Source organism: Oryctolagus cuniculus, chromosome 2 (genome assembly GCF_964237555.1).
Source record: "Oryctolagus cuniculus chromosome 2, mOryCun1.1, whole genome shotgun sequence".
NCBI lineage: Eukaryota > Metazoa > Chordata > Mammalia > Lagomorpha > Leporidae > Oryctolagus > Oryctolagus cuniculus.
This window is the reverse complement of record NC_091433.1, coordinates 130,046,427-130,064,319: the sequence shown is the minus strand read 5'-3', so window position 1 is coordinate 130,064,319 and position 17,893 is coordinate 130,046,427. Positions and strand designations below refer to the sequence as shown.

General features: G+C 40.8%; 1 protein-coding gene across 4 annotated transcripts in view; it reads right to left on the bottom strand.

The window, feature by feature from the left end:
* EXOC6B (exocyst complex component 6B) overlaps positions 1-17,893 on the bottom strand; it is a 738,880-nt gene that overhangs the window by 658,107 nt on the left and 62,880 nt on the right. The gene's annotated exons all lie outside the window — the stretch shown is intronic.

The following is a 17,893-nucleotide window of genomic DNA, read 5'->3' as shown; positions in this document are numbered from 1 at the left end:
GGGGCCGGCACTGTGGCTCACTAGGCTAATCCTCCACCTACAGCGCCGGCACCCCAGGTTCTAGTCCCGGTTGGAGCGCTGGATTCTGCCCCGGTTTCTCCTCTTCCAGGCCAGCTCTCTGCTATGGCCCAGGAGTGCAGTAGAGGATGGCCTAAGTCCTTGGGCCCCGCACCTGCACGGGAGACCAGGAGAAACACCTGGCTCCTGGCTACAGATCAGCACGGTGCACCGGCCGCAGTGTGCTGGCCGCAGTGGCCATTGGGGGATGAACCAACGGAAAAAGGAAGACCTTTCTCCCTCTCTCTGACTCTCTCTCTCTCTCACTGTCCACTCTGCCTGTCAAAAATAAATAAATAAATAAATAAATAAATAAATAAAAGAAAAGGCTAAGCAGGGAGGTAGAACTTCCACCCACACTAGACAATTAGCCATCTTCCATACCACAGTGTCATCAGACTCCAAGTAGGGAGCTAGATCTTCCATCTCTATAACGAGGAACCCCAATCTCAAGCATCAACAGAGGCCAAGTGGGAAATATGGATAGCTATCTCCAACTAACAGTAATGCAATGACAACCTCTGCATTCTCCATTAAGACTGGTGTCCAAAAACACCAGCTAAAACAGTGGGTTTAAATAGAGACCAGCATTTGATAACATGATAAAAATCTGTATAGGTTTCCACTGAATATTATTTATCATACTCAAACCAATGAAAAAGGGCAATCATTAGATGCCAAAACTGAGATGACAAAGATGTTCGAATTCTCTGATGAAGAGTTTAAACTGGTCATGATAAAAACTGGTAAACAAACAATTATGAACACATATGAAACAAACAAAAATGGGCTTTGTAAAATCAAATAGATAATTTATAATTGAAAAATATGATAATTGAAATAAAAATAACAAACTAAGTGGATGAGCTCAACAGCAGAATAGAGGTAAGAGAGAAAACAATCAGTGACCTGAAAACCAAACAACGGACACTATATTATCTAAAAAAAGAGAGAGAAAGTAGATTGAGAAAACTAACCAGGTGCCGGCATCCCATTTGGGTGTCGGTTTGAGGCCCAGCTGCTTGACTTCCTATCCAGTTCTCTGCTGTGGCCTGGGAAGCAGTAGAAGACGGCCCAAGTCCTTGGATCCCTGCACCTGCATGGGAGACCCAGAAGAAGCTCCTGGCTCCTGGTTTTGGATAGACACAGCTGTGGCCATTGTGGCCAACTGGGGAGTGAACCAGTGGACGAAATCTCTCTCTCTCTCTCTCCCTCTCTCTCTCTCTGTATAACTCTGGCTTTCAAATAAATTAATAATCTTCAGAAAAAAAAAAAAACTAACCAGCACCTCAGGGAGTATCGGGCTGTACCAAGTGATTTAACATTCACATTACTAGAGTCTCAGGGGGAGGAAGAGCAGGGTAAGAAAGTACTCAAAGAAATAATGGCTAATATCATCCCAAATTGAATGGATACCTACAGACTCAAGAAGCTGAGCAAACCCCAACCAGGAATATCATCCCAAATTGAATGGATACCTACAGACTCAAGAAGCTGAGCAAACCCCAACCAGGACAAACTCAAAGAAATCCATGCCAAGATACATCATAATTAAACTCATGAAAACTAGTAACAGAAAAATTCTAAAGCAGCCAGGGAAAACTGATACATTTCCAATCAGTGAAAAAATAACCTGAGTGACAGAAAATTCCCCGTCAGAAACCAGGAAGGCCAGAAGGAAGTGGCAGAGTATTTTTCAATTGCTCAAAGAAAACCACTGGTAAGCCAGAATCCTCCTCAGCAGAAATAGCCTTCAGGAATGAAGAGGAAATGAAGACATTCTCATGTGAAAGAAAACTAAGCTATTCTGATTGCCAGCAAATCTACTTAAAAAGAATGGCTATAGGAAGTTCTCCAAACAGAAAGGAAGTGATTTAAAAAAAAAAAAAAAGGTGGGGGGAATCTTGAAACATCAGGAAAATAACAAAAATATGGATTAAAAACAACAGACTTTCCTTCTGAGTTTTCCAAACCAAGTTGGACGCTTAAAGCAAAAAGTATTGCCTAATGTGATTCTAAATGTTTCTATAGGAAATATTTAAGACAATTATAAATAGGAGATACTATAGAGATATAAAGGGAGTTAATGTTTTACTTCAACTAGTAAAAAAAATGACACTACTAGACTGAGATTAGTTACTAGAAATGATATAACATCTACAAAAATTGCTTTTAAAAACTATACAAAATGGTATGCTCAAAAACACTATAAATAAAACAGAAAACAAACCAAAAAGAGGAAAGAATGAACAGAAACCAAAATAAGACATCAGGCTTAAGCCTTAAGATATCAAGATTTAGAGAAAATATAAGTAGTCTAAACACACTAATTGAAAGACTGACAGAGAAGATTTAAAAATATAACACAACTAAACGCTGTTGACAAGAAATTCAGTTCAAATATGAGCAGCTTTAAAATAAAAAGATAATGATATTTCAGGCAAATATTAATCAAAGAAAAGTAAGAATTTCTATCTTATCAAATAAAGTAGACTTCAATGCAAAGAGAATGTCATTTTGGAATGAAATGGCAATCTACCAAGAAGAAACAGCAATTTTAAATATACGTGTACCAAACAACAGAACTACTAACCATGTGAAACAAAAACTGATAGATCTGAAAGAAGAAACAGATAATTCCACCACTGCATTCAAAGATTTTAATACCTCAGACAGAAAGATCAGAAGGAATATAGAGGGGAAAAAAATAACACCATCAACTAATAGTATCCAATCAACATTTATAAAATTCTCCAGCCAATAGCAGAAAACACATTCTTTTAATGTACTCACAGAATATATACTAATAAAGACTATATTCTAGACCATAACACAAACCTTAAATCTGAAAGAATTGAAATTATATGCAGTATATTCTACAACCACAATGAAATCAAACTAGAAATCAGTAACAGAAAATTTCTGAACATTTGGAAACTTAACAATACACTTCTAAAAAATACATGAGTCTAATAGGAAGTCTAAAAGGAAATCAAAAAAATACACTGAAGTGAACGAAAATAAAAATACATCATGTCGTAATTTATGGGATACAATTAAAGCAGCATAAGAAAGAAAATTACCACATTAATTACATCAGTGGGAAAAGAGGAAAGGCCTCAAAGCAGTAATCTAAACCTCTACACATTCAGAACCTGGGGGTGAGGGAAGAATGGGAAGTAAAAAAAAACGCAAAGCAAGCATAAACACATCTGTCCTTAAATCAAATTCTATACCAAAAATGTTTCACAGCATAAATTCAGTCAAGCCCGATGACTGCTATTTTTCTTGATTTACACTGTTGATAAGATCACATTTTCTATCAATGCCATTAGAATTTTACTGCTTATTAGCACCAGAACTCCCCCTCTCCACTCTGAGAGGTAGCAATTGGGTGCACTGTGATGATTCTTGCTTGCTTAGTTGTTTCACTGAACAATGTACGTCTTCTAAATTACAGGAAGTGGAAGGGAGATACAAAGGAAAGCAAAAATAAGAGGAAAGAAGCACAGGCATAAATTGCAAAGGAGAAAAACATAGAATAAGCTTCAAAAATAAAGATACAACAATAGGAAGAAAGATATTTGGCTGGGATATGCAACAAGACGTCAGTGGATCCACTTAGTATATTGTAGTGTCAATAAATATGCTTAAGTCAAGGAACATTTTATGTTCTATGCCTATAACAAAGCAAACTAAAAATTGAAAGCCTGTGTTCCTCTGAAGCTTTTAATCAAAAACTATGTAAAGTAAGAAAGACTATATTTGAATTTAAATCATCACTTTCAACAAATGGCCTTTATCAATTACCTAACATATAATAGAACATTTATTTAGAGTTCTAGTCCCTAGAAGTATCTACACACTCAAATGACAGAAATGGTCTCAAAGTTTGTTATTGTCATTTTTGCTTTGATCTAATGACCAATCCATTTATCAAACCACAGAAGTAACTAAAGATAATTGTACCACAGGGCAAGGTGCATATTAATGAGATGATCCCCAAGCCTGTGAATGGCAGGCAGATGTTTCAATAGGCCTTGTGAATAATCACAAATCACAGTAAGGTAATTTTGTTGGTTCCATAATAATCCTTGCTTGCTTAGATATTACACTCTATAATGTCTATAATAAAGCTCTAAATTACAGTTACACAAATACAAGTATGTATCATATGCTTAAGTTTATTTTGTCAATCATTGTGCTCTTGAGAATTAACATACCCAATTTTTTTATTATGTCTAAAATATGGTGGGTTCCAAACATTCAAGGTAAATAACCTACTTAAGAAGCATGCAATTTCCAGCCAGTATATTTTCCAAAATATAGCCACAAGCAAAATGTCTATGGCTACTTTATTTTTTGGCAATGTTTCACAAGGCAAGGTAGGTTGGTTTTTTAAAACATCAAACTTAAGACAAACAGCCAGATAGAATTATTATAATATTAATGACATTTATTTCTGTGCTAAAACCCCAACGTACATTGAGGCCCTATCCTTGTGTACTCTGCCTCATTTCACTTCTTTTGAAGCACAAGGTAGCTTTTTCAAGTTCTTCAACTTCCATAAAAAATATATATAGACTGTTTACTTTTAAAGTATGTGTTGTTCCTGTACTTTAACCAAGAGTACAGGCAAGGATACATTCAGAAAAAAAAGAGCAGAAAAATATAACTTTGAACTCACTTATCCTCAATACTTAACAAAAAGCTTAACTACTGAAAGTTGTACTTATGAAGAATTCACCAACATACATGCAGTGTATACGGTCTTCCAGATGAGAAATTGTGGAGACTAGACACATGAGCATTTTACTAAGGAAATGGTCTATCCATTTTCTAAGAGTCTCACAGTGGTCAAGGATTCCAGGGGGCAGCAAGGGCTGAGAGTGGAGGGCAGTTAACTCACTTCCAGCTTCTACTCTGTATTAGAAAATCCTTGCTTTGAGTAAGCCAACACCAGCAGAGAAAAGCATTCCTGGACCACTTTATTTTGGCTCCCTGCAAAACAGTTTTACTAAATTGTATGTAGGGGATGCCATAAGCTCTCACTGAAGGACAATATGGGAAACAGCCTTTCACATATTACCGCATTGACTATGTGGAAACAGAGTGATATTATAAGGGGCCTTCTTTGTTAGAACACATAGGAAAAAACAAACCAAGAATAATCCTGATTCTCCTAAGTAACTACTTTTTAATTTTGTATTACCAAACGCAAATAACCAAACAAGTCTCATTTTGCACTATCTGCTGGAAACCCTGGCCAACAACACAGACCCTCAGACATGATTCCCCTATCTGCTCTCACTCTTCGTTTCATATTCTCCTTCCTACCCTTACTTTCCCTTTGCCCTAATTTCCTCGCCACCACTGATATATTTATTAGGTGTATTTTTAAATCACGTAGATTTTAGAAACTATCTAATTCCTTTTTAGAACGAGGCAAAGAAAAAATCAGAGAGGAAAAATAACCATTGTCAATTAACCAGAATAAGAGAAGAAGGTGATTGAAAATAACTTAAGGACAAAGCTAATTGTGAAAAAAAGTCAATTGCCCCCTAAAAATAGTCAACATATGGTATAAAATATTAATTCTAAATCATGTATAAACAATTTTTACCATTCTACAGACATCTAGAAATGTAAATAATTTATGACACGATATCACAAAATACATTTTTCCCAGAAAACTTATATTTAAGGTATACAAACTTCATGCATTTCATAAATACAACTTTAGAAACATAGTGATTGTTCCCACCGCACCCACCTTCCCAACCACACTCCCTCCTCTCTTCCTCCTCCCTCTCCTATTCTATTTTCAATTAACTTTTTTTTTATTTGACAGGTAGAGTTAGATAGTGAGAAAGAGACAAAGAGAAAGGTCTTTCTTCCATTGGTTCACCCCACAAATGGCCGCTACGGCTGGAGCTACGCAGATCTGAAGACAGGAGCCAGGTGCTTCTTCCTGGTCTCCCACGCGGAGGCAGGTGCCCAAGCACTTGGGCCATCCTCCACTGCCCTCCCGGGCCAGGAAGAGGAGCAACTGGGACTAGAACCCGGAGCCCATATGGGATGCCGATGCCGCAGGTAGAGGATTAGTCAAGTGAGCCACAGCGCCACCCCTCAATTAACTTTATACACGTAAGATTAACTCTATACTAAGTAAAGAGTTCAACAAATAGTATGAAAAAAAATAAAAAACAAAAAAAACTGTTCCTCAACAATCAAGACAAGGGCTGTTTAAAGTCAACAAAATACATTTTTAAAACAGTAAAATGCTCCACTGTTGTCTGTTTCTCAGTTGAACTCTTTGGTTGAAATACTGGAGGGCAGGCAGTTGGTACAGCAGTTAAGAGGCTGCTTGGGTCGCCCACCTACCGTATCAGAGTGTCTGGGTTTAAGTAGCAACTCTGCTTCTGATTCAGGGTTTGTAGTAACACATATCTTGGGAGGAGCACGTGATGGCCAAGGTATTTGGATCCCTGCCACACATGTTGGAGACCCTGACTGAGTTCATGCTCGTGGCTTCAACATGACCCATCCCTGGCTATTGTTGGCATTTGAGGAATGAACAAAAGGATGAAAGATATCTCTGACTGTCTCTGTCTCTCTTTCAAATAAACTTCTTTAAAGTTAATTTTCTTAAAAAAGAAAGAGACATTAAAACAAAGTCTATGAAGTATTGGTTTGTCTAGGAGTAATGTCATCATTGCTTTATAATTACTTCAATCACAAAACATGGTTTTTCTCTTGTTTCTCACAGCCATGACAGAGCACTCTAAGAAATACCTATCAATCACCTCAGCTCTCAAGTAGTGAAACTCAGCTCTGCATTTAACTCAGTTTTTACTAACTCCTCTCCCTCACTTTTTCCATTAAAAAAAAAAAAAAACTTAAAATGTTATCACTGTTCAACATCTCAACTCTGACACATTACACAGACAACGTAACTCACTATTTTTATTTCTTCAAGTTGTTTCTAGATAGAGGTGTGATTATGGTACAGGATTAATTCCATCATTACATCACTAGCAAATACTATCCAGTATCAACTTTAATGATATAAAAATCAAAATATTTTTATTTTCCTCAATGATCTACCTAATATTCATATATGTCATATTCCAAACTAAAATTATGTGATAAATATCACCCAAAATTCTAAACTGCTTCTCAAACTATATGAAATAATGGTCCTTATCAATAATTTTGGCAATTAACACATATACTAATTTAGTTGATGCTGGAAGTGACATAAATATATGGATACATCACATGACATTTTAAAGTAAAGCATTTAATAAAATGTTGACATCCCATGATTTGCTAAAAATTTTATTTCTATGTGAAGCGCTGTATTACTCAATAACTGCTATATTCACCAATCAAATCTCTTGGTAATATATTATCACAGTACCCTGATAGAAGATTCATTTTTAATTCTTTTAAAGGGCCTCTTGTTTATTCATGTCCCTTCATGACTAAAATAATGAAGAGCGAGGTTTGAAGCTTTCATTCTTTAAAAAACAATGGCTTCTTCTTTGGCAATCACAGCTAATTTCAGTTTGTTTTCTCATGATGCATTTTAAGCAAACCATCAAAAGTTCTTAACTCAAGTTCTCAAATACATCTACCTTAAAGAAAAATAATCAAAGGACATGGACAGTGCACACATACATACACACACTCTTACACAAACATATATGCATGTACACACAAAAATCCCTTAAATATATGAAGAGATGTTCCATCTCATCCTAACAAGAAACATATAAATCAAAACTACAGAGGCAGCAGGTATTTGGTTTAGAGGTTAAGATGCCACTTGGGATGCCTGCATCCTATATTAGAGCGCTTCAGTTCAAGTCCTGGCTCTACTCCTGATTCCAGATCCCTACTTACGTGCACTGTGGGAGGCAGCAGTGGTGATGCAAGCAGCTGGGTCCCTGCCACTCGTGGGAGATTCAGGTTGAGTTTCCAGCTCCTAGCTTCCATCTGGTCTAGTCCTAGCTGTTACTGGCATTTGGGGAGTAAACCAACAGATGGGAGATTTATTTTTCTCTCCATCTCTCTCTCTCTCTCTCTCTCTGTTCTTTGCCCCTCGGGTTTAAAAAATCTTTTTAAAACTACAACAAAATACTATTTATCACTTAGCATCTTGACAAAAATCCAACAGTCCTGGAGTTATTGAAGAAGCTATGTAGAGTGGCCAGCACTGTGATGCAGTGCATAAAGCCACTGCCTGTAGTGCTGGCATCCCATATGGGCACCGGTTCAAGTCCCAGCTGATCTACTTCCAATCCAGCTTTCTGCTATGGCCTGGGAAAGCAGTAAAAGATGGCCCAAGTGCTTGGGCCCCTGCACCCACATGGGAGACTCAGAAGAAGCTCCTCGCTCCTTGCTTAAGATCAGTGCAGCTCCGGACGTGGCAACCATTTGGAAGTAAACCAGAGGGTGGAAGATCTCTGTGTGTGTGTGTGTGTGTGTGTGTGCCTCTGCCTCTGCATCTCTGTAACTCTGCCTTTCAAAAAAATAAATAAATCTTTAAAAAGAAAAACAAGAAGCTATCTAGAATTTGTTGAAAAAGCAATGAACAAATGAGCAATCTCATAGACTGCTGGAGGGAAATCAAAATGGTATAACCGTCCATAGGAGGTAATACCTATTAAATTATAGATACATTACTCATTTCACTCAGTAATCTCACTTCCGTAAATCTAACAAATAAAACACATGGTGAAATACACAGTAAGAACAAATACTCAAAGCTATTTATTGCTGAATTATTTTGTCTAACAAAAGCCTGGAAATAATCTAAATATCTGAGTAGGAAATTGGTTGAATAAACCATGGTATACTCACATAATGAAATACTATGTAGGTATAAATATAAGTAAATCAATAAGGAAGAATATCTACATAAAGGCATGGACAAATATTCAGAATATATTAATAAGTACAAAGTAAGTTGCAGAACTATTGATACAGCACACTATTTATTTTACAATAAGAGGGAGAATATAAAATCACATATGCTTCTATTTTCCTATAAAAACTATGGAGGGGCCAGAGTTGTGGCACAATAGGTGAAGCTACCATTTGTAACGCGAGCATTGCACACAGGATTCCTGGTTCTAGTCTTGGCTACCCCATTTCCAATCCCACTTCCTGCCAATGCATCTGGGAATGCAGCAAAAGATAGTCAAAGTACTTGGACCCTACCACCCATATGAGAGACCAGGATAGCTTTCCTGGTTCCTGGCTTCAACCTGGCCCAGCCCTAGCAGTTGTAGCCATTTGCAGACTAAACAAGTGAATGGAAGACTTTGTCTCACCTTCTCTCTTTCTCTCCTCTCTGTTCCCTTTCAAAACAATAAATCTTAAGGAATAAAGAAAGAGAGAAGGGGAAATAAAAGAAAATAATGGAAGGAGAAGGCATTGAGTCTAGTGGTTAAGGTGCCCACATCCCATACTGGAGTACCTGGATTCAATTACCAACTCTGGCTCTTAACTCCAGCTTCCTGCCATTGCAGACCATCGAAGGCTGGAATAATTGCTCAAGTGATTAGTTTCCTGCCACCCATTTGGGAGACCTATATTGACTATCCAGCTCCTGGCTTTGTTTCAAGCCTAGCCCTGGACATCAAGGGTATTTGCAGAGTAAACCAGCAGATGGGTACTTGCTCTCGCTCTCTCTCTGCCTTTCTGCTTATCAAAATGTGTTTTAATTTCAATCTGATGTTGGATATATCTTTATAATTTGCCTACTCAAAAGACCCAAGGCTTAGGCTTTTTATTTTTGTCAAAATAAAGAGAGTCAGGCCGGCCCCGTGACTCATTTGGCTAATCCTCCACCTGTGGCGCCGGCATCCCATATGGGTGCCGGGTACTAGTCCCGGTTGCTCCTCTACCAGTCCAGCTCTCTGATGTGGCCCAGGAGGGCAGTGGATGATGGCCCAAGTGTTTGGGTCCCTGCACCCACATGGGAGATCAGGAGGAAGCACCCGGCTCCTGTCTTCAGATTGGCAGAGCGCCGGCCGTGGCGGCCATTGGGGAGTGAACCAACAGAAGGAAGACCTTTCTCTCTCCCTCTCACTGTCTATAACTGTCTCTCTCTCTCACTAACTCTGCCTGTCAAAAAAATAAAAATAAAAATAAAAATAAATAAATAAAAAGTCAGGGGCCGGCACTGTGGCATAGTAGGTAAAGCCTCAACCTGCAGCACCACTATCCCACATGGGCATCTGATCAACTCCTGGCTGCTCCACTTGTGATTCAGCTCCCTGTTAATGGCCTGGGAAAGCAGTGGAAGATGGCCCAAGTGCTTGGGCCCCCCGCACCCACGTGAGAGACCAAGAAGAAGCTCCTGGCTCCTGGCTTCGGATTGGTTCAGCTTCAGCCATTGCAGCCATTTGGGGAATGAACCAACAGATGGAAGACCTCTTCCTCTGTCTCTCCCTCTCTCTGTCTATAACTCTACCTCTCAAATAACTAAATCTTTAAAAATAAATAAATAAATAAATAAATAAAAATAAATTAAAAAGTCAGGGAGCAAGCATTTAGACTAGAGGTTAAGGGGATGGCATTGTGGCACAGCAGATTAATCCACTGCCTATGATGCCAGTATCCCGTATGTGTGCCTGTTGGAGTTCCAGCTACTCCACTTCTAATCCAGTTCCCTGTTAATGGGCCTGGGAAAACAGAGGAAGATGATTCAAGTGCTTGTGCTCCTGCCACGCAAGAGAGAGAGAAGTATGGAGTTCTAGGCTCCTGACTTCAGCCTGGCCCAGGCCTGGCCAATGTGGCCATTTCAGGGAGTGAATCAGCAGATGGAAGATCTCTGTGTGTCTCTCCCTCTGTCTCTTTCTCTCTCTCTTTAACTCTATCTTGTAAATGTATAAATAAATCTTTAAACAAAAGTGCCTGTGTCCCACACTGGAATATTTAAGTTCAATTCCCAGCTCTGCTTCCTGACTCTAGCTTTCTGCCAATGCAGACCCTGAAAGACAGCGTTTGCGGATCAAGTAATTGGATTCCTGCCACACACATGAGAGACCGGGTTTGCATTCATGGCTGCTGGTACAGTCCTGACCCAGCTCCAGCCACGGCACACACCTAGGAAGTGAACTACCAGATGGGAATTCGCTCGCTTGCTCTCTGTCTCTCTCTCTCTCTCTCTCCAAGAAATAATTCTTTAAAAGCAATGTGAGAATAAACACAGTAATAAAGTAGGGAAAATAGAAGGAATGGAATAAATCCTTCTCTTTGGATTTTTTTTTTTTTTTTTTTTTTTTTTTGGACAGGCAGAGTGGATAGTGGAGAAAGAGACAGAGAGAAAGGTCCTCCTTTTGTCGTTGGTTCACCCTCCAATGGCCGCAACGGCTGGCGCACTGCGGCCGGCGCACCACGCTGATCCGAAGCCAGGAGCCAGGGGCTTCTCCTGGTCTCCCATGCGGGGGCAGGGCCCAAGCACTTGGGCCATCCTCCACTGCCTTCAGGGCCACAGCAGAGAGCTGGCCTGGAAGAGGGCAACCGGGAAAGAATCCAGCACCCCGACCGGGACTAGAACCCGGTGTGCCAGCACCACTAGGTGGAGGATTAGCCTATTGAGCCGTGGCTCCGGCCTCTTTGGATTTTTTAAACAAGATATTTCAAACCCAAATAATTTACCTGTATCATTTTTTATTTTCAAAATTACAGTAAGTTAATGCCCTGGCCACAAGTGCCAACATCCCATATGGGCACCGGTTCGAGACCCAGCTGCTCTACTTCTGATCCAGTTCTCTGCTATGGCCTGGGAAAGCAGTAGATGGCCCAAGTCCTTGGACCCCTGCACCCACGTGGGAGACCTGGAGGAAGCTCCTGGCTCCTGGCTTCAGATTGCCGCCACTCCGACAGTTACAGTCATTTGGGGAGTGAACCAGCAGATGAAAGACCTCTCTCTCTCTCTCTCTGCCTCTATCTCTCTGTAACCCCGCCTTTTGAATAAATAAATAAATCTTTAAAAAAAAAAAAAAAAGCAAAAGATATCAAGAAAGTAAAAAGACACTCACAGAATGGTATGAAATTTTTGCAAATCACATATTCATATCATATAAAGAATTCCTCCAATCCAAAAATAAGTAACCCAATTTAAAACAAAAAAAAAATCAGGCAAAATATCTGAGTATTCATTTCTCCAAAGAAGAAAAACAATGACCAATAATGACACGGAAAGAATAACTATTAGGAAAATACAAATCAAACTATAGAGCTAGCATTGCAGCACAGTAAGCTAAGCTAGTGCCTTCGACACTGGTATGCCACAACTGAGCACTTGTTCATCCTAGGTGCTCCGCTTCCAGTGCAACTCCTTGCTAACGCACCTGGGAAAGTAGTGAAAGATGGCCCAAATACTTGGCCCCTGCCACCCATGTTGGAGACCTGTTTGGAGCTCTGGGCTCCTGGTTTCAGCATGGCCCAGAACTAGTAATTGCGGTCATTGGGCAATCGATCAGCAGATGGAGGATTTCTCTGTCTCTCTCTCTCTCTGTCTCCCTTCAAATAAATAAATAAATATTAAAAAAAGAGGAAATACAACTTCACACTCACTAGAATGGCTAAAATCAAAAAACAAATAAGTGTTGACAAAGATGTGCAGAAATAGGAACCTCATACATTGCTATGGGAATATAAAGTGGTAAAGTGGTACAGACTCCTTGAAAAACAACCGGGCAGCTCCTCAAAATATTAAACATAGAGTTATCATCTGACCTAGAAATCCTACTCCTAGTTACATATATATCCAAAGAAAATGAAAACATATATTCATATAAAAACTAATACTCAAATGGTCACAGCAGCATTGTTCATAACAGCTCCACAATGAAACAACTCAAATGTCCATCAACTAATGAAAAAACAAAATGTGGCACGTGCATATCCACACAATGAAATATTATTCATCAATAAATGAGAAGTAAATACTGATACATGCTACCACATGGATGAACCCTGAAATCATTATGCTAAATTATAAAAAAGGCACATCTTGTATCATTCCATTTATACAAACTATTCAGATGTCCAGAATAGGTAAACCCAAGTCTGGGGTAAGAGGCAGAATAAAATGAAGAATTACCAATAATGGGGATAGGGTTTCTTTTAGAGCTCTAAAATGGACTATGCTATAAATGAAAATGCTCTAAAACTGGATTAGGGGGCAGGCATTTGTCCTGGCAGTTAAGACATTGGTTAAGATACCCACATTCCATATTAGAGTACCTGTGTCGGCCCAGCTACAGCTTCCTGCTAACGTGGACCCTGGGAGGCAGCAATAATGACTCAAGTACTTGGGTTCCTGCCATCCATTTGGGAGGCCTGGATTGAGTTCCTGGCTCCTAGTTTCACACCCATGGCCACTGTAGGCATTTGGGAAGTGAACCAGTAGATGTGATCTCCTTCTCTCTCTACCTCTCCAACAAAAATAAAAAATAAATGAAAAATAAATAAAATTAGATTGTGTTGACTGCTGTACAACTCTATGAATATATTAAAAAATTTTAACCTTATATTTTAAACAGATAATTGCATGATATATGAATTATAGCTCAATAAAACCACATTATAAACAGCAATATATTTCACTAACTCTTAACTGCTATTACCCAGACAGCACAGCCACATGGCTTCTACTGAGTGAGTAATACGAAAGAAGGGAAGAGACATAGAGATTAGGAAAATGAGGGCTGGCACCGCGGCTCACTAGGCTAATCCTCCCACTGCGGCGCCAGAACCCCGGGTTCTAGTCCCGGGTGGGGCACCGGGTCTGTCCTGGTTGCTCCTCTTCCAGTCCAGCTCTCTGCTGTGGCCCGGGAAGGCAGTGGATGATGGCCCAAGTCCTTGGGCCCTGCACCCGCATGGGAGACCAGGAGGAAGCACCTGGCTCCTGGCTTCGGATCAGCGCGGTACGCTGGCCTCAGTGGCCACTGGGGGGTGAACAAACGAAAAAGGAAGACCTCTCTCTCTGTTTCTCTCTCTCACTGTCCACTCTGCCTGTCAAAAATAAAAAATAAAATAAATAAAAAAAGAAAAATGAGAACATGGAGCTATTGTTTATGTGTGATTTGCAATCAATAGTTTAGTGTTTCCATTACAAAGCAGAAATCAATACTATTTTAAAAACAAGACAGGTCCTAATATCTTTGGGGCTTCTTTCCAAAATTAGGACTTGCAGCTAACAAAACAACTTTTAAAAGATGAAAACAAACAAAAAAAAAAAGATGGCTGTTTTCTCAAAAGAACATGCTAAGTAACAATTTCTATATTTTTGATGGGCTTGGCCTTTCAGAATTACAATAAAAAGTCATCCCTTATTAGACATGTGAATCTACCATTAGTGCATGTACAGTTCAAGGCTAAAATAAGAATCATTAGCATGAAAAAGTCAACCCTCTGGGGCTGGCGCTGTGGGTTAATGCCCTGGCCTGAAGCGCCAGCATTCCATATGGGCGCCAGTTCGAGACCCGGCCACTCCACTTCCAGTCCAGCTCTCTGTTAAGGCCTGGGAAAGCAGTGGAAGATGCCCAAGTCCTTGGGCTCCTGCACCCACATGGGAGACCCAGAAGAAGCTCCTGACTCCAGGCTTCGGATCGGCGCAGCTCCGGCCATTGCAGCCAACTGGGGAGTGAATCCCAGTTGGGGGTTGGATAGAAGACCTCTTTCTCTCTCTCTGCCCCTCTGCCTCTCCTCTCTCTGTGAAACTCTGACTTTCAAATAAATAAATAAATCTTTTTTTTTTTTTTTTTGACAGGCAGAGTGGACAGTGAGAGAGAGAGAGAGAGAAAGAAAGGTCTTCCTTTTGCCGTTGGTTCACTCTCCAATGGCCGCCGCGGCTGGCGCGCTGCGGCCGGCGCACCGCGCTGATCCGATGGCAGGAGCCAGGAGCCAGGTGCTTTTCCTGGTCTCCCATGGGGTGCAGGGCCCAAGCACCTGGGCCATCCTCCACTGCACTCCCTGGCCACAGCAGAGAGCTGGCCTGGAAGAGGGGCAACCGGGACAGAATCCAGCGCCCCGACCGGGACTAGAACCCCGTGTGCCGGCACTGCTAGGTGGAGGATTAGCCTATTGAGCCGTGGCGCCGGCCTAAATAAATCTTTAAAAAAAGAAAAGGAAAAAGTCCACCCCTGTGACTCCTCAAATAAAAAGGAACAAGACTGGAAGAATAATTTGGTACCATAGCTGGGAAAGGAAGCAAGTAACGACACATAAATCATAGCCATGGGAAGACGCTGGTTAGGCAACACAGCTGAGTCAATTTTTTTTTAAAGAACAGGAATTTCAGGGACAGGTATACTAATCTTATATCTGCTATCAATTTACTGTTATTTTCTGTTCTTTAATTCTTCCTCAGTTAGGAAACCTATATCAGGAACAGCTGAGATCTGGTGCTGTAAGAATGCTGCTTCGAAAGATGGAAGTAATTGGAAAGACATAGTATGAAGAAGGGTAGAAGAATTGGAGATTTGCAGTTGAGGGTAGTTAAGGCAGAGGGCCTACTGCCTAAATCAAATCTGTTTAATGATTGTGATGGAAAAACAGAATATAATGATGATGGAGGTGCATTCAGGGTAAGGCCTGGGATCTGTGCATGCTGCGCCTCTGAATGGGATAATGAACAAGGTGAGATCACCGCCTATGAATGTGAGCAGGGACAAGCTGGACTAAAGACAAGATGGCAGGTGCTACTTGGATTAGAGGATGTTCAAGTGCTCGAGCCATGGGTCTCAGAGCAGGATTTAGGGTTAACTGCCAAAGAAAAGACAAGAGCAAAAATGAAAAGACCTCAACAATAAGATAGAGAGTCAAGGCCGGAGCCACAGCTCACTAGGCTAATCCTCCCTCTGCGGCGCCAGCACCACTGGTTCTAGTCCTGGTTGAGGTGCCGGATTCTGTCCCAGTCTCTTCCAGTCCAGCTCTCTGCTGTGGCCTGGGAGGGCAGTGGAGGATGGCCCAAGTGCTTGGGCCCTGCACCTGTGTGGGAGAACAGGAGGAAGCACCTGGCTCCTGGCTTTGGATCGGTGCAGCGCGCTGGCCGTAGTGGCCATTTGGGGGGTGTTTTTCTCTGTTTTTCTCTGTCTCTCTCTCTCTCACTGTCTAACTTTGCCTGTCCAAAAAAAAAAAAGAGAGAGAGTCAAGAAAAGCAACTAAACTGTAGAATAATGCAAGTTCTCAAACTTTTTTATTCAATATTCCCTTAGGGCAAAACATCCCTTAATCCATCTAACTCCTCAAAACCCCATTTTCCAGTGAAAAGGAACTCAGGGTTAACAAAGAAGCAAATTTTAGAGGAAACGGGTAACTTACATTTGACCCATAATGCATATATTCTGAAAGCAAAGAAACTGGAGAACTAAAGGCCAAAATTCAGAAGTATTTACTTTTCAGTTGAGAGTTAATATAATAAGTCGCAACAAATTAAATTGATAACACTAAATCATTTATCACACAAATCAAGAACAGCAATTGAAAACCACAAGCAACTCAAAACAACATTGATGGTGCTCTGATAAAGAACCCTTCCTAAAACCTCTAGTAATCTCAACAGCTCCAGTGGGAATATGGCCAGGATGCCAACTGCAGCTAGCAGCCAAATTCATTTTTTCTTTTAAGATTTATTTATTTTATTTGGTTTGAAATGCAGAGAGAGACAGACAGAGATCTCCCATCCACTGGTTCACACCCCAAGTGGCCAAACGGCCCGAAGCCAGGAGCCTGGAACACAATCAGGTCTCCTATGTGGATGGCAGGGACCCAAAACTTGAGCCATCACCTGCTGCCTCCCAAGATGTGCAACAGGAAGCTAGAATCAGGAGCAGAGTCAGGACTCAAACTTAGGTACCATGACTTAGCGTGCAGGTATCCCAAGTACTTCCCAAGTATGTCTTAACCACTGCACCAAATGCCCACCCCAAAATTTTTTAATATAACACAGAAGAGCCAGCACTGTGGTGCAGTGGCTGCTCTGCTTCCAAACCAGCTCCTTGTTAACGCATCTGGTACAGTGGTGGCAGATGGCCCAAGTGCTTGGGCCCCTGCCACCCAAGTGGAAGTCCCAGAAGGAGTTCCAAGCCTCTGTTGCAGCCATTTGGGGAGTGAACCCCAGGGGATGAAAGACCTCTTTATATCTCTTTCTTTCTATCTGTCAAATAAATACATATTTAAAATATACATACATGTAATATTGAAATAGCATCCTCAGTAGCTCTAGTAACATTTTATGAAAACCAAATATTAATAACCATTAATAATGCACTTAGTAGAATATTAGTAAGTAGCCCTCAGCTTTTATAAAAGTGGACTTGAAATCAGAATCAGTGACCCTAAGAGCTTAAGAAATGGGATAGGACAGGAGCATGACGATCCAAATCATAACACAATGGGAACAGGGACAGAGAGAAGAGGCAACTCTAAAAGGAACAAAAGGCAAACTACTGAGGGCAGTTATGTCTGGGGATGGCCCTGGGAGAACAGAGCTAACAATATGCCCTGGAGAAGGAAGCCGGGCAGGTGGAGATAGAGTGAAGCCTCCAGCCTGCCTTCCCTTCAGTCACTCCCTCCGGAGGCAGCTCTGCCCATGAGAAAGCAGGCAGTGAGTAAGGACTCTAGACTGAGGAGCAGTGACTCAAGACTCTACCAGGAGGGTAAGATAATTCTGTCTACTGGCTGCAAGGAGATCAGAGTGTGCCACAGGGAAAGATGAGTTAATTCTAGGGCACCAGTAAACTAAAGGGAGAAAGAAAGTAGTTCAAAATTAGGCTTGGTAAGCAATTACCAACAGGAAGTAGGCGAG